This window comes from Castor canadensis, chromosome 10, assembly GCF_047511655.1.
Source record: "Castor canadensis chromosome 10, mCasCan1.hap1v2, whole genome shotgun sequence".
Classification (NCBI taxonomy): Eukaryota; Metazoa; Chordata; class Mammalia; order Rodentia; family Castoridae; genus Castor; species Castor canadensis.
In genome coordinates, this window is record NC_133395.1 from 47,351,177 (window position 1) to 47,375,082 (window position 23,906).

The following is a 23,906-nucleotide window of genomic DNA, read 5'->3' on the forward strand; positions in this document are numbered from 1 at the left end:
GGTCATTTCTTCCCCCTTACCCGCCCCCTGCCCCTCTCTCTCCCCCCCACCCCTCGATACCCAGCAGAAACTATTTTGCCCTTAAAACCACAGTTTTTAAGGTGTTGTAAGTTTGCTGTATTTCCTTCTAGTCCATTTTTATACTTTCACATAAATACATTGGAATATCATAGTTTATTTTGTGGGTGATTTTGAATTTAAATATATCATGGTGACTGCATTAATTTACAGTTTGCTTTTTCATTGGACAATTCTTTCAAGCACTTGTACTCTTTGTTAGGTTTATTCCTAGATATACAGAGATTGTTGCAATTTAAAATGGAAGTCTTCGTTCTTTTCCATTTTCAAATGGGTTATTACCAGGATATAGGAGAGCAATTGATTTTGATGAGCTGATCTTACATACAACAATCTTGTTGCACATTTTTGCCTTCTGAGCAGGCAGGTTTTTTCCTACTTTCTTGAGACCTCCAGAGGAACTAGGTGCCACATGTCATCTATATTCCTGAAAACTAGATAATTTTAGAAAGTTTCTGAAAAGAACAAAATTCCACTGCAATGAATCTGTGATGCCCCATGAGGTTCTTGATGATGGGAATTGGCCTGCCATGCTCTGCTGAGTTATGGTTCCGTCAGACATTATCACACTTGGTGGCTGTGTCTCCTTATATATGCCTACAAGGTAATTGCACTTTCTTTCTGTGGTTTTTTGAATGTCATTGTGTAAAATTATAGTTACAATCATTTTCCCAAGGGCCAAAGCCATGTTCTCCTTGATAGACAGTACTGGTGATGACAAAGGTGAGCTACTCTTTAGAAAGTTTAGGGGGAGAGAGGCATTCTAAGTAAAAGAGTTGAAAGTTAATGCAGTGCCTTACTCTGATTCCTAAGCATAGCAGTAGGCAAAATGAAATTTTAAAAAATAAACAGAAAATGACATAATTTCTATTGAAGAGAAGTAATAGCCTATAAATCAGTGGTGTTTATTAAAGCTTTAAGTTAAAATGATTTTTATATATGAAAATTTTCATGATAGTTCTAATTTTCATTTGCATTGTTCCAATAAGGCCAATGGACTATGGCCATATGTAGTATGTAAGATGAACTCATAGTACAATCCTTCTGCCCATTTCAGTTGAATTAATAGCTAATCAGGCTGGGCTATGCAGTGAATTCATCAGGGATGATTGCCACTAACCTTTAAAAATGCCCAAAGATAACAAATTAGCCATTCGTTTATTTTATTTCCCTAATTATGTAGATAAAGTCTCTAACAGAAAAGTTGTTTTCTTTTCTTTCTTTTTTGTTTTATTTCTTCCTTTTGATTTTTTTCTGTCTTCCTGCATTTATTTTTGTTTCCTTTTCTTTTTTATCCAATCTAGCTGTCTTTCCAAAGTATTTCACTCAAAAACTATCAATACCAACTACAAAAAAAACTGTTGAAATCTTCTTAAAGAATCTTTAAATGGTGACTATGGACCTGCCACCCACCTTCACTCCAAGTCTAGTTTAGTGTTTACAAAATGCTCTGTTGAAAAGAACAAAGACACATTTGTTACAAATGCCTTATGGAAAAATCAAGGCACAATTGGTCTTTGCTACTCCAAACTCTGAAAAGCCCCAGAAGTATGATGACATCGAGGTTCCTCAGATTAATGTAACAGTGCCCATTTTGTGAAAATTAGCATTCTCTAAACTGCAAGACAATTTTTAATTGCAAATATTTATAGAAAAAAATAAAAAGGAAAAAATACAAACTTAACATAGACCATCAGCCCAGAGCAGCTCCCTTTTTTACCTAAAGTCAAATAAAAAATGCCAAATTGGCCATGACTCTTTTTTTCTCACTCTTGCTCCTACTGAAATGCAGGAAATGCACAAGCTTTCACAAAGTCTGTGAGGCTAGTGATCTAGCAATTTGAAATTTTCTTGTGTTAGATTAAAATGATAAGTCTTGCAGCTATAAGTATTGATTTTTTTCTCACTTTTTAAACAAGTCAAAGGTAAAAATAGATTGCTAAAACAGAAATTAAGGAAGTGGGTGTCCTTGGGTGGATAGTGAGTGTTGCTCTTTCTGGTTATACCTGACCAAGAGAAACACCAAATCTTATTTAATGCAAAGTGACACATATGTCCACCTTGATAGGCAAATCACAAGAGAAGGAAAATCTGACATGCTTCAAATTGTATGCAGAGGTCACTTCCCAAGATATATGTGACATCATATTATGCTTTTCATTCAGATAAATTTAAAAAATGATCATTCACAAAGAGAACAATTTCCACAGATCATGGGTGAAAGTGACTAAAGAGAAATTTTCAAGAGAGCTGTTGAGCTTTGATATCATTTTTAGGAATATAGATGATACCTGATAGTATTTTTCCTTGCTTAAGAAACATGTTCACATTGTGTATTAAAGTGCAGCAAATGAGTAATCATGTTAATGTCAGTGGAAACTGGGACTTTTGCAGTAAAAAGCAGATGTAAAATAAAGGTTAAATAAAGATTTTGTGATATACTGGAAAAAAAGAAACCCAAGTTTCTTCCCCCAAACTTAGTTACTAGATAAAAGGTACTATTTTCTTACATTAAATTTTCATACTTAATAGTTAGAAATCTCAATGATCTACTTTGTCTTACATGAATCTTTTCAAAAACATTTGGCTACTTAAAAACATAATTAATATAGTCTTAAAAAGGATATTGAAACATACCATGAATAGGACAGAAGAAAACTTATACCCCCTTAAAGGGAAATCTTGATGGAATGCAATAGGTTTAATTGTAAAGTGTTCTTAAGAGTGAAAAGAGAGAATAATTCTTATGAGTACATTGTTATGATAATTCACAGGGATTTAATCATTGGACTGAGAAACAGATCAAACATGTAATTTCCTTCTTTTCTTGAGTAGAGGTTTTTAAAGTGCTTCAATCATTAGTCCTACATTTCTACTTTTGTTTTTCATGTCAACCTATTACCAAAATGTAGTAATGAGGGAAGAGAATATGAAGGAGAGAGGAAGACAATGAGGATATGAATTGAATGGTCTGGCTCTCCCAGAGAGAACACTACTATCAACATATGTTCTGCCATGTATACAAGCAAGGAAAGTACTTACAGTGGCTCTGCCCTGTTTGCAGAAGGTGACCACCATAAAAGTGACAGTTCAGTGGCATGAGATATACCTCTCAGCAATGGGACCTAGTGGCACAAGACCCATGCTACAAAATACTAGTAACAGCTATTACAGCATTTCTATGCAAGAGTCTTCAACTCAATGATAATCAGCTGCTAATTGCCCTCAGTGTAAGCAGTAAAGTGTGCAGACTTGGATGAGAATGCCAGGTACCCACACAACAGGGAGTTCCCAGAGTGAATCTTCCTCTCCTAACTTCCTTCAGAGAAACAACCCATTGGAAGTTCAAGTGAGAAATAAAATTTGAAATAGGGGAAAAGGTAGAACGGACTGTGTGGTTTGAATAATACCTAATATGTTCTCTAGAGCCACTTACACAGTTCGTTGTTGGAAGTCACAAGCAAAGCCTTCTGAGGATGGAGCAACTGCTCAGAACTGAGGCATTGAAGACAACTGAGACCCTGCAGAACCTAGTTTAGTTCATTTTGCAAAGGATGGAAAGAATCTTGATGACAATTTTTTTCCATCACTCAAATAAGGGAGGGTTGGGAGATTGAGGGAGTTCCTGAGACTTTTCAAATATGTAGCCTTATAATCATATTTGCCTGTATCTGTGACAGTTTGCAAAATCCTATGTATTCAAAAAGGCACATAATTATCCAGTAAATTTACAAAAAGGGGGTAAAGCTTACCAAGGAAAAAATTGTTAATGTGCAGCACCTATTTTTTTGTCATATCTCTCTTAAAATTCTGTCAAATTCTTTTTAAGAACTTCATCCTATTAGAGGCAAAACTTAAATCTTTGCCCTCCTGAAATCAGGGCAAAGGCATCAAGAGACTTTTTCCAGTCTGTGTTGAGAACTTGATTCGATGCAGCTCTTAGGAGATTGAGTTACTAGTTTCTTAGTCCTTTTGAGTTATTTTTCTTCCATTTTGCTTTACTTGATTTTGAAAGAAGAGAGAAGTGACATAAGCATGTTAGAAAAAAAAAGGGGGAGAAACATATCATTCTGTCAAAATTACTTTAGCTGAAAAGGATTCATTATTTTTAGGTGTATTCATCACACACTCTATGATGGTTCAAATGCCACGGCTAGAGAATGCAAGCTATTGTTACTATGCATCGGAACTCCACCTTGCCAACTGCATTAATTGTAATTAACTGACAGGTTGGCAGCTACATATTAATGAATTGTGTGGTGCAGGCTCCTTCAATGTTATTATGTATACTATGGATGCATATTCACAGATAAATAATTAGCATATTTCAGACTGATCACATCTAGTCTTGAATTGATCTTATATTCATAAATACAACCAATGTAGTAAATATCCTTGCACAAATTAAGAAAATTACATGAGCAGCAACCATTTGTTCTGCCATTTGTATCCCTGACTGTTTTAAAGTAGTAAAATAAGTGACTGATTATATTTTAAAAATTAATATATATATGACATGAAATTTTTAATAGGAAAGTAATTGTTGTCACATGCAAAAAATATCAAACTTATGTACACCAATGTGGGCTCAGATAAGACAGACCTGCTCCTGTTTTGTCAGCTATTGAATACTAGGGGAGCAGAGTGATAGAGAAAGAGTACGTAACAGGGGAGGGGCTTAATTTGATTAAAGCACAATATATGCAGGCCTGAAGTACCACAGCAAAACCCCCTTGGACTATCAATGTACATTTAAAACAAAATAAAGGGCAGGAGGGAAAAATAGAAGGTAGGTAGCAGTGGGAGGGGAGTGGGCATAAGAAAAGGGTGAGTGAGAGTGAATATGGTGGATGTATTTATATTCATATATGATAATAGAAGAATGAAGCTTGTTGAAATTGTTCTAAGAAGGGGGGGAAGAAAGGGAATGATGTAGGGGGTAAATCTAAAATGTATTGTAAGTACATATGTAAATATCACAATGTATCCCCCATATAACTATTACATGCTAAGGTAGAAAGAGACAGACCTACTCATTTTACTGGGCAGGTAAACTTGGGTGTGTAATTTTCAGGAAGAAAAAGTTGCCCATTAGAACCGCAAAATTTCAGAATAAAGGTGTTCTATCACTTAGCAGCAATGATCATGTATGAAATATTCACTCAACTACTCATTTTTCTTTTTAATAAAATGAGAATTACAATATATATCTCAAAGATTGATTTCCAGATCAGAGAATAATTTTATGGTTACTACTGGTTGTGAAACAATTAATAGAAATTAGGCTTTCTGTGACCATACAAAATCAAAGGATGGAAACTATCAGCCTTTACAATAATTGAAAATTATTTCAGCAGTCAATGCAGAATACAACTTTTAAGTCCTTTCTTTTTTACAACTATTTTCAATTCTCTATAGTTCTCATTCCTATTTTACTGATTCTTGAGTTTTGCCTTCCGTCACCAAAGAGAACCAGAGGTGGTCAAGAGAAAAGATGAGAAAACACCCCACCCACAATTAAAACATTCATTCTTCCAATAAAATAGGAACTAACAACCAACTGCTGATTTCATCCTGATCTAGAATAAGGTTTATTTTTTTTCTCATACACCAAACCTTAACATGAAACTACAAAATTGGTTCATGATTGCTAGCCAACTACATGGTTAGAATTAGTGCTAGAGTCTGCCACACAGTGTACAAATTGCCTGTTACTCAAGAAATTTTATTAACAAGAGCTCAAGCAAATCAAGTCATATTATAGATTTCTTGCTACTTTTAATTAGAAAACATTCCAAAATCCATGGTTTACATAATCTAGTGCTCCTCCCCCTGCCCCAAGGCTGTTTGTCTCAGACAACACCATACCTGGGAACTGGAATATCTAACAATGCATGCTAATGACCTATGAAATTCAATGGTTCAAAGAATATGTCATTTTCTTAATTGTGTAGATCATTGGGAAATGGTAAGGAGGTAGTTTTTCAGTACTATAGATTATAATGCTCTCATTTCCTGAGGTTAGCACTGATGTAAATTTATCAGTTTTCATCAATAAACTGCAATTTCTTCTATGTTGTTTAAATATGATCAATTTTCTTTCTTTTTCTACAGCTCTGGTCTTATCTTCATGAAGCCTAGATTTATATAATCCCAGGTCTAGCCATGGATTTGGAATTTGAATTTTTTGCTTTGAAGAAAAGTCCTGATTCTGAGAGGACACAAGAAAGCAAGAGATTCAGGCCTACTGTTCCTATTTCCTCGGAAGCACTCTGCAGATGACTTAGATGCTGCTAAACAGACCATTCCTTTCATACACACTTATTCCCCACCGCCTCCATCCTACTCTTTGTAGACTCTCAAATTCTGACAGTACTATAAAGTGATGGCTTTATTTATTTCAAAGTACATGGAAGGAAAAAATCTATCAACGAGTACTTCACTTGAGTTCTTTTGAGTTCCAGCTGTGTTGTGTTCTCTCACATAAAAGCAAACAGAACTGCACGTCATCGCCAACAAGTTTGACAAACAAATCAGAAGGTCAAACAGCTCCTTCCCCAGGGTTTTAAACAGCAGTATCTGTCAGGCTCATATTTAAACTGTGGTTGACATTCTTGAGGGCTAAAACAACACAAGTTGAGGACTTATCAATGTCCTTTGTGCCCGTTCCATGATTTCAAGTCTGCAAGAATTTAAGAGACAATTCAGAGCAGATATGGTTAATTGCTCATAAAATTTGTGTTGCATTTTTCATCTCCCGCAGCAGCATCTTCAAAAGAGGAAACCAGAACAATTGTTGCAAATGAACAACACATTCATCAGCCAGAGATTAATACATTTTGGTGTGTTCTGGAATACCTATGCGTACTTGTTGAGAAGTATCAGTGAAACCCAGTGGTTATTTGTGGTGTGATGATGATAAGACGACCCAAGAGGTCAGCTTCAACATCCTTGGCATCTCATAAACTAGCAGCAAATAGTCTTTGTAGGCAAGACAGTCCTCAAAGGAAATGCTCCTACCTTCTTTGGCTTTACTCCTTCAAACTATATGTAAAGCACTACATGAAAAATGCATCAAAATCAATATGAATCTAAAAGTGGAAGAATCATGGGTTCTATAACTTGCAACCCATGTAAAAAAGCAAAACTCTCCACTGTTGCATCTCTATCTACTTGAGAATGACATTAATAACCTTTCCATCACTAGAGCTTGCCCTTAAGGTGTACTTGTGAGGACAAGATGTGGAAGTTTTGGCTTTGCTAACCAGAAAACAATGAGCTAAGTTGATAATCAAGAATCTGGTTTGGGTGGTAGAGTGGCTCAAGTGGTTGAGTGCCTGCCTAGAAAGTGTGAGGCCCTGAGTTCAAACCCCAGTGCCACCAAAAAAAAAAAAAAATCTGGTTTGCCTCAGAGCAATAATTTCTCCTCAGCTCATTCATATATATAAAGTCAAAATGACAAGTAAATAAGAAAATATCATTTAATAATCAGAATTCAGGGAAACAATATATGGATGGGGAAGAAATAAAAGGAAAACATAAATACATTAATCTTGTTACTAAAATATTGGATGAATTTGGTACCCTATGATTATTTTTTCAACCAAGAAAACATCTTTTTTAAGCAGGCTAAAATTTTTTACCTCATCAATTCTTACTGCTCCTAAGTCATGATCAACTTCTCATTGGAGTTTCATTTCCTGTAATTCTCTTGTCTCCTCTTGCTCAGCACTTCTCTGAATTAGTGTTTCATTTTGAACTAATAGCCACAATAAACTATTAAAAATAGTTGATACCCTTCCCATTACTCTTTTCATTTTCCTGCCTTAACTCCTAAACCTTATACTTGGTTTCTAATGCAGGAAGAAGAGATTGCCACTTGGCCACCTGCTATGATTACAAGGTGCCTTGGAATTCCCCACTCCTTATCCTCTCTCTCTCTCTCTCTCTCTCTCTCTCTCTCTCTCTCTCTCTCTTTCACACACACACATCTCTGTGGTTTAATCAGTCTATTACAAGGTAACATTCACAATGACAAGAAACACTCACAATGACAAGCCAAGATAGCATTGGACTTTGTTCTCTGTATGTGCCTCTATCACAGACCTAAAAATATTACTATATTTATGCCATTTACATTCACAGCTCTCACACAAGACTAGAGATGCTTAAGACACTAGAGTGTCTTAATTTTCCAAATATCTGCTTGAGCACTAAACAGTAAACATAGTTGACAGCACATCAGAATTAACTAGAGTTTAGTAAAAATGCAGATTTCCAAGTGCTGTCCCAGACTTACTGAATATTTATCCAAGGAAATATGAGCTTTATTCCCTGTAGTTCTAGAGATGATTTTGATATGTGCCATGGGTTGAGAATAATCATAATTAATATCTGTTGAGTAAAAGCAATAATTCTCTTTATACCCTTTTTGTTACTGTCAACAATGGAGAAATGTAAATAGAATTGAGGCATTGTACAACTCCAGATGGGATCCTAACATAAAATATATGGAAATAAAAACTAAGAATTCCTCATCAGTAATTCTCCCCTCAGCAATTGTGGACTTCAGCAGAGTTGCTATGGCCCTATTTAGTACCTCACGGTGTAATCCTAAAGGCTGCTAACAGTGTTGAAAGTCATAATTAACAACCCGATGGCTGCTATTCCCTTCCTGGAGGTTTAATAGGATCATGCGCTCCCATGCCAGAGAAAACTACACCCAATCCCTTTCCAAACTCCTCCTTTACAACAGGTCTCTTACAACCATAACAAAACCAGCACTTTGCCCAAAGATTTAAAGACTTGGAAAATAAGTTACAACTGTCATTTTGTTAGAGGTGACCAAAATCAACTTCCAAATGTAGTGATGCATATGCAAAACAGTAAAAGTGGCACCAATATTTATAGAACATGGGACATTCATGCTTGCAGGAATTCTGTTCTGTAACAGAACTTAGACATATATCAGGTCTTAGAGGGACCTTTCAAGGATGAGGGGTTCTATGATTGCAGAACAGATTATGTGTGAACTGATATATTATAGTTAGAGCCTACCCTCATTTTTTGGCCAAATTCTCTACAGCACTGCTTCAAACTTTAATGTACTTACTAATTACCTGGGGATCAAATTAACATGCAAATTCTGATTTAATGGGTCTTAGGCTAGGCCTGGGGTTGCAATTCTAACAAACTCCCAGGTAATCTGATACTGCCTCCCAACAGACCACACTTTGAATATTAAGTAACAAAGAAATGGATAGTTAATGCACAACAAACCCTGGTAAATTCTCTCTAGAGTTCAGAATGCCTTTGCCCCACAAAGTCTTCTGAGGTTAATGAACCAAAAGAAAAGAAGGGACTATTTTTCAGAGGGAAAGACTGACTTGGTCATTAGCTTACCATGATTAAATAAATTTTCCAGGCAAAATTAGATAATAGACTCAAATGATAATTGCAGTTTGTCCACATTGCAATCATTCTCTCTGCTGCTACTGATGACTTCACATCTTTACTGAAACAGTGTTTCAGAATCTGCATGCAAGAATTTAAAGATGTTATTCCAATTTAGTAGGAAATGCTCCAGGACTCTATTCTACAAGAAAATATCCAGTACTAGTTGAGAACTACTCCCACACAGAAGGCTTTTCAAGAGCATTAGAGCCACTCATGGAACAAGTGGAATAAAATGCAGCAAAAGTTGTGGTATGCAGGCCCGGATCCAGAGTGGAGTCTGTGACCAATTCAGGTTTGCTCTGGTTGCCACTTTCAGTTTTCCCTAACCTTCATTGCTGCCTTGGCCTTCTTGTTCCTGATTCTGATTCATCCCTGACTTCATGAAAACATTAAAGGATATTTCTTCACTTGATTTTAGCCAAAAGGTCAAGAATCAATTAAGATATTTCATAAAGTTCTATTTGTGGTTATCTAAATTTGCACTTGGGATGGGAAATTGGAAGCCAACACATGGAAATTTTCTTCAACATATGTATTTTATTCCTTAGATGAGAGATTAAGACTGAGATCATACAACTGATCAAAGTTTACTTAATGGGAGAGATCCAAGATGGTAGTTAGGGTAGGGAATCAGAAATCCTAAGCTCCATGACTCCACGAACTACCTTGTGATGCTGGAGCTACACTTGGGCAATTCTGATTGCTTCTAGCCAAAATAATATCTGCCATCACATTAGTGCACATAAATTCAAAGACTGACCCTTAAATCAGTCTTTAATTGCACCTATCATGCACAAAAATCCCGTGTGGCACAGCCAGCAAGGCATGTCTAGCCCTGGGAAAAAAGACCCCCCCACCATTTATATCTCTCTCTTTTTTTTCTCCCAACAAGCAGAAGACAGAGCATCAATCAGAATCAAACTCTGCAACATCTTGGACCCCTAGCCTGTGAAAATATTCCTTACATCAGGCCACATTAAGAAAAGTAGCACCATTTCTGCTTCTGTGAATCTGCAGAATGAACAGGTGAGTATCACGCACCATGTGCAACTCTCCTACACACACCCCAGGAACATAAACCCTGGGCAGACTGAACCCTCCATCAACAAAACTGAACATATAAACAGCAACTGACAGCAGAGGTGGGGGGTGGAACATGACATCTGCCCTGGAGAACAAGGCTGGGGCAAGCCAAACTCTCAGTGAATGAACACAGATCAAGCAACAAGGGTTGAGAGTACAGGCAAGGAGACAAGCCAACCTCCCAGAGGAGGTAAACTAGCACTGAGCAAAGGTCAGGAGTGGTACAAACACATGGAGGAGGGAGGTGACAGGTGGATCCCAGAGCTGATTTCTTGGGATAGAGGGCAGCATTCTAAACTGAATTGCCCTACCTTGCTAGGGGAGGAGCTGACCAAACAGAGTTGTAGCTGAAGGGCAATCCAGTTGCCACCTGGTGAAAACAACAACAGCTCTGACCACCCTGCACAAACTGGCAGACTTACCTCACCTCCCAATTGCAACTAACCCTGTGGACAGAAGGAACCAGATCCTACTCATAAGCCAGTCACCCAGTCAGACCACATCAGAGCTCCAACTTGTATGCCAATACCAGGATTTGACAACAAAAGAATAACTCCAGAACTTTTACCAGAAGACTGAATTTTTGTTGTTCCTGCATCTGGTATATTTTGTTGTGGTTTTGTTGAGGGGGGGTGGATTCTGCATTATTAACTTCACCATCACCAATTTCTTATCCCTATTCTTACCTGCTGACTTTCCTTCCTTTTCCTGTGCTACACTCCATTTTCCTCCCTCCCAGCTACTCTTCCTGCCACTTCTCATCCACTCTCTCCTCCATCTTTACCGCCCCCTCCTATCCACCTCAACCTGTCACACTACCCCTCCCTATACACTCACCACCTACTGACTAGCCTACTCTACTAACTATATATAACCCCAGCCCCCTGCAATCCCTGAAACAAGCACCCTCCACCATGACAATAGAAATACACCAAACAAACTACAGGGCCACAAAACCCAGCAGCCCCTAAACCTCTTCCCCCATCCACCGACCCTTTTTCCTACCCTCCACTTTTAATGTCACCTTTATCAATTTCCCAAATTTCTATAGCCTAATAACCATTACCCCCCAATCCCATTGTTTATAGATATTATAACCAATATAATATGTATAATATGTAAATAACTGGTCTGGCATTGAGCCTATGAATTTGTTGTTTCTAAATTACACCTCCAGGGCAGGGACAGAAAGAGCACATCAACCTCGCTAACAACCAAGTCACTCACAACACAAAAATTAAATCAAGGAAAAGAAAACAGGCAATTAAAACCACCAACTAGCTTACAAAGAACATAATTGCACAGCACCAAGTGGAGTGATGGGAAAAAGAAGCAGGAATGGAAAACACTCTCCTCAAAAAAATAATTCAATACAGGATTCAGTGGGAAATGAAGAAAATGGATACACAGTTCCTGACTCCAACAAAACAATGATAAATGTCATAAAGAAGCCAAGTGACACCCACAGAAAAAGTCTCAAAGAAGAAAGCAGTAAGAAATTCATAAAGAAGAGACTATACAAGATGCACTCAAAAAATTTCAAGACACAAAAAGTAAAGAACATGAGAAGACACAGAAACAAATAAATGAACTCAGAGAGGACTTCCACAAATACCAAAGTGAAACAAAGAGCACTATAAAAAAAGAGACGAATTAAGGAAGACAACACAAAATATAAGAGAAGAGTTGAACAAAGATATGGAAAATCTCATAAAAAAGAATCAAACAGAAATCCTGGAAATAAAAAGGCCCTTTAATACAGTAGAAGGCCACTCCAGCAGACTACAACAAGTGGAAGACAGAATCTCAGAGCTCAAAGACAAAATAGAAATTAAAGAAAAATAAAAGAAGAAATCTTATGCAAGAACTCAGCGACTCCATGAAAAGACCAACCTGAGAATCATGGGCATTGGGGGAGAAGAGGTGCAAGCCAATGGGATACATAATATATTCAATAAAATAATAACAGAAAATTCCCAAATCTTGAGAAAGTTTTGCCCATTCAAGTACAGGAAGCCTCCAGGACACTAAACAGACATAACCAAAATAGAACCTCCCCGTGTTGTTTTATCATTAAAACAACAGCATATTTCTCAATAGAAAACTTGAAAGCCTGAAGGGCATGGAGTGAGGTATTTTGGGAACAGAATGAAAATAATTTCAGCTCTAGGCTATTCTACCCAGCAAAACTATCATTCAAAATTAATGGAGCAATAAAAATCTTCCATGATAAACAGAAACTAAAACAACATATGAGCACCAAATCACCACTACAGAAGGTGCTACAAGGAACTCTGCACACAGGGGATGAATGCAAACAAAACCACAAGAGAACAGGAAGTTTCAAACCACAGGAAAAGAAAAGACAAGTAATCAGAGAGTTGCATTGATTTGGCTGCGCACTAACAAATCCTTAAACAACAAAAACAGCTAATTGGAAGGACTCACCACATACATATCAATATTAATACTGCATAACAATGGATTCAACTCCCCCATCAAAATACATCATTTGGCAAATTGGATTAAAAAGGAATGTCTGGCAATGTGTTGTTTACAAGTAACCCATCTTATTGACAGAAATAAACACTTGCTTAGGATGAAAGGCTGGAAGATTTAACAAACCAATGCCTCCCCCCCAAAAAAAACCAGGCAGGACTAGCAATACTTATATCAGACAAAGTAGACTTCAAACTTACATTAGTCAAATGAGATAAAGAAAGACACTTCATACTAATAAAAGGGGCAGTACATCAAAAGAAATTAACAATTATCAACCTATATGCACCCAATGTCAGTGCACCCAATTTCAACAGACATGAAAGAACTTAAAAGCACATATAGACTCCAACACAGTGGTAATGGGAAACTTTAATACCCCTCTATCACCAATAGATAGGTCATCCAAACAAGAAATCCTAGAACTGAATAACACCATGGATCAAATGGACCTCACTAATGTCTACAGGATATTTCATCTAACAACAACACGATATACATTATTCTCGGCAGCCACGGAACTTTCGCCAAAATAGTCATATCTTAGGGCACAAAGCAAGCCTCAGCAAATATAAGAAAATCAAAATAACCTCTGCCTTCTATCTGATCACAATGAATTAAAACTAGAACTTAACAACAAAACAACAGTAATTACACAAAAAAAATGGAGGCTGAATAACACATTGCTCAACAATCAGTGTGTCATAGAAGAAAGAAGAGAGGAAATCAAAAGGTCCATGAAAGTTAAAAAATGAAAACACCACCTACCAGAACCTGTGGGACACAGCAAAGGCATTTCTAATAGGAAAGTTCATAGCCATGAGTGCCTATAATAAAAAGGACAGAAAAATCTCAAATAAATGACCTAATGCTACATCTCAAACTCCTAAAAAAATAAGAACAAGCAAAATCCAAAACTAGCAGAAGGAGAGAAATAATAAAAATAAGAGCTAGAATTAATGAAAAAGAGACCAAAAACTCCATACAAAGAATCAATGAAACAAAAAGCTGGTTCTTTGGGAAAAAAAATAAACAAGATTGACAAGCCCCTGGCAAATCTGACTAAAATGAAGCAGGAAAAGACCCTAATTAGTAAAATCAAAAACGAAAAAGGGGAGATAACAAGAAACACCAAGGAAATCCAGGGAACCATCAGAGTCTAATCACAGCCAAGATGTCCCACTACCAACAAATGGATTAAGAAAATGTGGTATTTATGCACAATGGATTTATTCAGCAACAAAGAAGAATGAAATTTTGTAATTTGCAAGTAAATGGATGGAACTGGAGAACATCATTTTAAGCGAAGTTAGCCAGGGTCAGAAGGCCAAAAGTTGCATTTTCTCCCTCATATGCAGATTATAGGCCTAAAACAAATGCAGTAATATTATTGGAAATGGGTCACACACTAAGGGGAGAATGCGCACAGGAGGAATAGGGAAAGGGAAGGAAACCTAAAGCTTGAATGTGTTTGAAGTGCTCACTGTAGGGGAGTGAATATAGCAATCTTAAACTGGCCAGGGCCACTATGGGAAGGGGATTAGGAAGTAGTGAAGAGGTCTGGTAGAGATGAACCCATGTGAGTTACAACACACGTGTATGGAAGCAACACTAGGAATCTCTCTGTATAGCTATCTTTATCCCAAACTAGCAAAAACGCTATATCTTTCTTATTATCTCTCATTTTTTCAACAAAATCAGAGAACAAGAAGGCTTAGCAGGTTCTTCCCAGAAGTGGAGGGGAGGGGAGGGGGAGCCCAAGCAATGTATACACATGTGAGTAAATGTAAAATTATAAAACTAAGAAAAAAAACCTAAGTTTAGTTAGTATATTATGAATCAAAAATTAATTTTGTACTGGCAAATGAAACCCAGCCAAATATTTCCCATAAACCTCATCCATCCATCCCAAGCATGAAAATGTCTGTACACATGAGAATATTCCACTCTAGTGAAAGAAACTGAAACAAAAGGGAAGCTGATGATACAAACAAGCTGTTATGCTTTCCCTTCTTTCATACATGCACTATATAATTATAACTTTTATGCCCTGATTGAAAGGCCCAATTTAGTCAACTAAGAGGTGTAATATGGAGAATTGAAGTCATCACAGATTATTGATGTTGGTCTATGGAAAGCCCTTTGTACCACAACCATCCTTGGGATGATATGCTTTGACTTTCTGATTTATTCAACATTGCTGTAATTGATTTTCATGTGCCTAAAAGCCTGGCTCTTGATTTCTACATGTGGCCATGTCCATTTCATCCATATCAAGTTCCTATCTCACCTCTGGTTCTCTCAGACTTTCAGTGATACCCCTAGCAACTGTCAATGGTACAATCCATCAACCCCTACAAAGGAATTCTAAAGCAACTAAAAGAGTAATTTATCATCTGAAGATAGGAGGCTGTACTTCACAAAATAATAAGAACAAGAATTAGAGGATAAATTAAAGAAGTACACAGTGGAAGGGTTCTACATTTTATCCATGTGTCATGCTCTTTTCTCACATAATCAACCTATCTTTATTAAGACTCATGCCAAAGAACAGGACCCTCTATTTATATAGTGATGGTGTGAGGGATATAGTTAGAGGAACATACCAAGGAATCTTTTCTCTACAAAAAAATTAATGAGATGGCTGAGACAGAAAGAGGGACTATAACATTCTCTTTTACAGTCCCTAAAGGCATAACTGAGAATCCTTTACAGGAGGTTTAAAAACCAAACAAAAATGCTTGAACCACATATTCTATGCCATACCTATACACACTAGCCCTTAGAGGCATTCTCCCCAGATTATAGAAACTGGTTGCTCCCCAAAAAGCACTGAGCTCGCTCTTATCCAACCCATGTGGAAAGGTCTGGTCTTAACATAAATCTCAGCATCCAAATTAACTTGAAATACTTTAGTCCTTATTTCTATAAATATCCACATCAAAAGATGATAGAAAATAATAGAAGACATTAATTCTAACCAAATAATTTTCCGATTTGAAAAAAAAAGTCTCCTTCTAAAACACTGTTGACCTGTCCCTTTATGGATGACTATGTGTCAATATTAAACTTCAGAGGTCAGTTCATTTTAATATTGTTTTGTTTTAAAGTAGTGTTATGAGCAAGCTAAGTCAGGAACCTGGACAGACATAACTGTGTCTTTCCACAATGCTAGAATTTATTGAATAACAAGAAATTCACAAGCTACATCAATTTTGTTGACTTCTTAATTCACCAAGGATTACTGAGTTCACTTGCTAGTCATTGGCAATACATGTTATTTTATTCCAATCTTAATTACTAATACTAATTCTCAGATCACACATTACATTTCACACAATAACAATATACAGGTTAAATAATGGCTAAGCAAGGGCTAAGGAAGCTATAGAGTTCAGAGCGACCGTACTGAAGAGACTGGCGAGAACTGATTCAGACACAAGGAAAAGCCTCTATAGGGAATCAGGTAAGAAATCTTACGAACCTCAGGCATAGAGCTCTTTAAGGTGCAAAGTTGTCAAGTGAAGGTCTGGGTGACAGGCTCCATGGAATATCAGTTTGAAGTGGGTGGAGAGTCACAAACTGAAGAAACCATGCTCCAGCTGAAGCCCAGTGACAAAGGTAGGGGTCCTACACTGGAAATTTTCCTCGATGAGGCTCATAACAAGTGATCAGGTGGTGGGTCAGTGTTCCTGCTACATCTCAGTCTTGGGATGCTCTTCTTTTATAGTCCCAGGTTGAAGGTTACATCTGGTGTGATTGATAAATTTATGTGCCTGGTGTTTCTTATCTAAATTTTTGCTATATTTACAGATTCAATTATTTATTGGCAGAAATAAATTATTTATCAGTTTGTGCCTTATGGTGTATTGGCAAATGGTGTTTGCCTACATGTAAAAAGATGTACAGCCATTCTATTTTGGCATTAATATTAAAAATGGAGTAGCTTAGGCCAAAATTGTTGTTTTGAAAAATGAAGTAAGTCAAGGTTAGGCACAGCCTTAATTTTCTGTTCTATATAACATAGCATAACCCATCACAGGCCCAGTCTGTTCTCCTCAACTGGGCATTGTTTCCTGAGCTCCATCTATGCAACTACAATTTTGCACACCTACTCTAAGGAGACTCGCAGCCATGCTAAGTTGAACCTTATCAGATGGCTTTGTGGTTCTGTGAACTATCTTGGACCAATGATCATAATTTATTCCAAGCTATCCATCCCAGGTCTTCTAAGCATGCACACCTGCTTGCCACATAATTCACCAGACAAATGCTGATAGAGCATTTACTTTTCATGCCCCTGTCACCATGTTCCATTCACAGAGCAAGCCACACATTGAAAAGAAATAATTCACTTGAGCTTTCTGCAAATAACTGAACCTCCTGGTGTTGGGTCAGCATCTGGCAGTTTTCCATTTCAGCTGCCACTCTGATTTACTGGATTGGTCCCTGACAGTACAAGATGCCTTTGATCTCTTCTCAGATAGCTCCAACCTCATATCAGACAAGAGAAACCCAGGACTTCTGATTACCTGTGACACCAAAGCACTTGGCTTCATAAGAGAAATATTCTAGGTAATATAATTCACTTCTTATTTTGAGGTGATCATAGAATCTTATAGTCCAATACTAGCCTGTCATAGCAACAGAAAAATCTAATTCTTTAGCAGTAATATTAGACTTCTGGAGGTAGAAGAAATTCTCAACAACATTTTCATCAATTGACATCTTAAAGAGACCCATGAGGGTGCACTTGCTGAGGAGTTCTGCAATTGATAAACCAAACCTGTGACAAGGTCACTCCTGCATTTAAAGTAACAAACTGCTTTGACTGCTCTGGATGAATCTGCTTTACTCATGATTTTATGCTATTGTAAAGCTCAATGATATGTTAGTCCTACATTGACCGATTAGGAAGCAAATAGCAGATAGTAAAGAAAAGGATCCCTGCTTGGCTCCTTAAGATCTTATTTTGTAGCATTAAAAAATGGGCATACAGAAAACCAAAAAGAGAAAGCCCTAACATATTTCAGCCTTCATTTTGAGTTTCATAGCAATTTTTCTTGATCCTGTGCTATACATTTTCCAGTATTGTAAGAGCACTAAAAATTGACTAAAATACATTTTATGTAAAATGTATTTGCATTTTACATAAAAATCTGAATATACATTTATTTCCTGATTTATGTGCACATGTGCTTCATTGTGCCTCACATGGATTCCCTAATCATTACAGAAGCTAGCTCTGTAAAGCTAAGACTCTTATAACCATACACAAGACTGAACTGACTTACATACTTAATCTCTGCCTTTTTACTATTAAGATATTGAATGTATTATAAAGGATATAAGCAGATTTGAAGCAAACATAAGAATAGAAAAGTATTTGGATGCTAAATTGATATATTGCCTCTCATTTTAAAATGAGGATATGGTAGTCTCCCATTTGTATTTTTAGACCAAAATCATATGTCTTGTAACTGGTTGAGAATAGATAACATGTTTTCAGTGAGTTGTAGAGTGTAGATGTTGGGGACGTGACGGTAGGAATTAGACACAGAAGAATTAGAATCTTTGGTAACCCAGAAATTTGTGAAGTAGGACAGGGTTTTTAACCTTTGGGGCCTCATTTTTCACCTTTTCAAAACCATTATAATATATCTGTTCCACAGGTGTTCTAAGGACTGTAAAAGAATATATAGAGCTCAGTTAGCATAGTGGCTGGCATATATTCCATGCTTCATAAGAAGATAAAAATTTTAAAGTTAACTATCTTTTTATAATTATTTAGTAAGTTTCCAATATGTAGCTGACATCAACAAATATCTTACTGATATTTATTGGCATTTATTGAGCAACTACTCTGTTGTAAGTACTATTCTAACTCTGTGAGCTACAAAGAATAATGCAAAACAATGTTTACACTTATAAGTAAATGTAAATGCAATAAAATAAAAGGAAAAAAAAAGAATCATGCAAGCTGCTTCTCAGTGATCTCACATGTCTATATAAAGAACTCCTTGGATTATATCAAGAATATTCCTACCAAATAAAGATAATGAGAAAATATGGATGTCTGACTTTCCTTCTCAAAACTTGTCATTTATGTATCAATGTTGATGAAGAAAAATGAAGAATTTCACTAGTTCTAGAAACTAAGGATATTAACCAGAAATCTGCCAAATATTTGTCATATTTGTGAAGTCTTGATACAGAAAATGGATCAAGGAAAGGAATGGATGAGATTCTATCCAACAGCCCACACTGGTTATAGCTTTACTCTGTCCCATTCAGGAGTTCTCTAGGGCAATCAGTGCCATTTCTCTGCCTTTTTCCAGGGCATTCATTATCTCCTCACTCTCTTTCCTTGTGCACCTTTTTTTCTTAACTATTATTATTGTATAGTGATTTTAGATTTACAGAAGTATTGCAAATAAAAGAGATTTCCCATATACCCACTAAACAGCCTCCCTTAAACTGACATCTTACATAGTATAAGTATCAAAACTAAAAATTTAGCCTTGGTACAATATCACTAACTACTGAGTAAACTACAAAGGATATTCGGATTCCATTCATTTTAATACTAATACCCTTCTTGTTTAAGGATCTAATTATATTGCATTAATTTGCATCCAATTGATATCTCTACTATGTTGCATTTAGTTGCCATGTCTCCTTACCCCTTCAGGCTTTCTTTGTCTTTCATGACCTTGACACTTTTGAAGAGTACTTGTCATGACTGTGTAAAATTTTCCTCCACTTGTGTGGCATTTTCTCATGATTAAATTGAGATTATGTATTATAGTGAATCATATTTAGGGGTACAGGATGTCAATATGTCTTAATTGGTGATGTTAACCTTAATCACTTGGCTAAGGTGGTGTCATTATTGATTTCTCTTCCATAAAGTCACTATTTCCTCCTTTGTATTAAGTAAATATTCAGTTTGTGTCTCCCTAAATTTTTTTTCTCATATGAGAAGATCCCTCTTCTGATCAGGTGCAGTAGCTCAAGCTGTAATCCTAGCTGTTTAGGAAGCAGAGATAGGGAGGATCATAGTTGGAGGCCAGGCAAAAAGTGTCCCCATCTCAACCAATAATTGGGCACAGTGGTATATGCCTGTCATCCTAGCAATGCAAGGAAGCACAAATAGGAGGATTGTGGTTCAGGCCAGCCCAGGCATAGAGTGAGACCCTATCTCTAAAATAACAAAGCAGAAAGAGCTGGCAGTGTGGCTCAAGTAATAGTAAACTTGCCTAACAAGCATAAGGCCTTGAGTTTAATACGTAGTACTGCCGAAAATACTCTCTTTTTCTCCCAGATGTACTTCTAGGTGCATTTTACATTGAGGGTCATTTACCAGGTCACTGAGAATTTATGGAACGCCCAAGTACTTTATAAAATGACAAAAATATGCAAATGTTGTCTGACCCTTTCTACTACAAGTTACAGAAGCCCAGCTGAAACTTAAGCAACAAAGGGAATCCAATAGTGGATTTTTTTTTCAGGATTCCTCAAATCTTTGGGCTCAGATAACACCATTAAGCCCCTTTCTCTCTGCTCTCAACTCTGCCCCTCTCTTTGCACTCCTTTCTCATTTGCAGAGAGCCTTTCTCCTCATGGGGAAGAAGACTACCACCAACAGCTCCAGGTTCACACCCTTTCAACCCAGCAACACGGAGGACAAGGCCATTTCTACTTTTCAATATCCGTGAATCAATTCAGAAGCCTATTCTATTTGACTAATTATCCTTTGCATAACTACTGCCGAACCAATGTTTTTGGCCAGTGGAGTTGTATACTCAATTGATTTTTAGTTTTTCTTTTCTGGGGTTTTGTGATCTTCACAATAAACACGCATTATTCTTGGACTATTTTTATTAAGTGGAAATTAAATAAAATATATACTTTAAATTTTTTAAAAAGTTCATTATAAAATGTCTTAACCTTCTCTCCTAGTAGGTCTCAGAGAGTCCTACTAGGAGATAGTGTTTGAGGAAGTTAAACTCTCTATTATGCATCCTTATTGCTGTGTTCTTCCCCTACTGGGTACTACCAATACAGCCACCATTGACAGAAACTCTGAGAGGTGATGGTGATTGTTAGCCCTTCTAACAGGACTCAGCCTGAGAGCTAACCTCCCCTGTGGAGTCTTAATGGCTTAATTCTCTGAGAATTACATTCCTCTCCTCCATCCTTATGTGCCTCACCCTTAGGAGAAAAATTTATATATATAATATATATTATATATTAAGGTTTTACTGTGCACTTAACTTTCTTTTAGACAGCAATAACTCATTTATTTTTGTAATACTGTTTGCTAGAAAGAGTCATACTTACCCACCAGGTAACCTAATAAGAAACTAGAACTAGAAGGAAGCTTGGATCAATTACAAAACTTTTTGAGACTAGCTGGAAAAGTCATCTAGGTGGAAAATATTTATGCAACCTGAACAGATTAAATTTAGTCTGTAGGTATACCACTTGGAAGATCCTGGGATACTGTATTTTAGGAACCACTGGGAATTCTCCTAACAAACAGAATGATACATCCCAGCATTCACAAAACCAAGAAGCCATAAGAAAGGTTTTTTAGTAGCACTACCAATGCACAAGAAAGACTACATTTGCCCATGTATCCAGTGGCTTTTACTAAATCAAGATCAGGATGGTAACAATGCCAGACCTATATATTTCAATCTAAATTATATCTCCAAGTTAAAAAAATGCCAAATATTTCCTAAAGTCAGTCAGAGTCCCTAAAACATCTGATAAATTTAAATAATTCATAGACAAAAAGGGACAATTTAGACTTTAAAAACATAAGCAGCACTGATTCTTAGACCTTTAATCCTCATTTGCTTCTACAAGTCCTACATTAAAAGAAATCAAATCTAAGACAATCTTACATATTATACTTTTGGAAAAGCATATAGGAGTGTACTGTGACATCATGTGTATAACTTTATTTGTTGTTAGTAATCATTTTGTGTAATCAAAATTATAATCTAGGTTCTATTTCACATTTTTTCTATGCATTTGTGCACCTATGAAAACTAGTATACTTAATCTTCAGAGGCCAAACCTGTCTGTGGAATGGCTCATTCAAATTCCCCTCACTAATCCCATGATTACTTTAATTAAGCATAATTAACAGTTACTTAAAATAACTTTAATTAAGCTACCATAATTAACTAAAAGGGCACTAAGATTTTTAAGGGTCTCATAACAAATCTTTTGTTCTTGTGTCTATCTCCTCAGATGCAGCTGACTCACATTACTTTATGTCTGAACTCTTCTCTTCAGGGAAAGAAATGGGACTAAGTTAATCACCATCATAAACCAACATTGAATTAACTTCTTTTTGCTACCCTAACTATCTAGATGTTAAATTGCAAGTGATTTTTGGAATATTGAGTTTATTGACTTTTATGAACTTACATAAAACTCATACAGTAAATAAAGCTCCAGATGCAGAGGACAGATAATTAAAGCACAAAACTGTTTTCTTAGCCAGGCACTTAGCAATAATTATGCTAGGGTTTTCTCTGTTAAGTATTCGAATTGAGTAAGAAAAAATACAGGAAAATGTCAGAGAAATAATCATATTCTTTTTCTCAGCCCAGAGTATTGAGTGAGCAAAGCATGGGGTTTCAGAAAAAAGTAGCTTTTGGTCCTTATCATGGCTCAGCCTTCCACTTACAGTGATGATGAGTGAGGACCTTTAGCTTTACTTCACTTCTTTAAAATGGTAATTATGCTTTGAGGATGTATTGTGAAGATTCATTGAGATTAAATTTACCTAGTAATTGCGACTGTAAAGATACTTTCTACTTCATTCTTTTTTTCTCTCAAATATCAATCAGTTCATGCTTCTGGATGGCTTCCAAAAGAGGTGGAGGCAAATCACAAATGACCAAAGGACCTCAAATAAATGAACACGCAGAAAACTATTCTCAGAAAAAAAATCAACCATCAACTACCCAATTTTCTGCCATTTTTGACTACAATTTGCTGCAACATTCTTTAATGCAGGAGTTCTTCTAAGTCCAGGGTCTATGGGCCACAGTGGAATCCAGGATTCTATGCAAACACATAAACTGTATTTAAAATACACACACACACACACACACAATTTTTTCTGTGAAAACGTTTGTAGATTTCATCAGGTTCTCTTAGATCCATAACCATTGACCAAGCTTCTCAATGAAGAGGACAAAAAAAAAATCCTATCTCAGACCACCTCTCCCATAACTCCCTTTCTTGCCTCTGACTCCAGAATCACTGAACCTCTTATAGTCTTTCTTCTCTGCATGCCACATCCCACTTCTCTTCTGTGTTTCTGATCACACAGTTCCCACAATGTGAATTCCGTTTCATCTGTCCAGCTGGCAGACTTTCTCACTGATTAAGATTCATATGAAGAGACACCTTCTCCCAGAAGCTTCCTTCCCAGATATACTCCTCAATAATCCAAATCCCCACAAAAAAATCTAATTAGGAGTCAGCTATCATGATTGAGATGTGAACAGGTCATACACATATCTGCTTATGGAAGTCTTGGAACATATTCCAAGACCTTTGCTTTACCACATCTCATTGTTGTTGCCTGCCTGTGTTTCCAGCACCTGATTGAATTCCCTCACGTACACATTAGGTGATTTTCACTGTCATACCTATGTTATCTAGTAGAGTGTAGATACATAGAAGCCATGTAATAAATACTTGATAAATGAATGAATGGCAATCTATCATTGTGATTAAGGGCACTTAGCTTTGGTTTCACA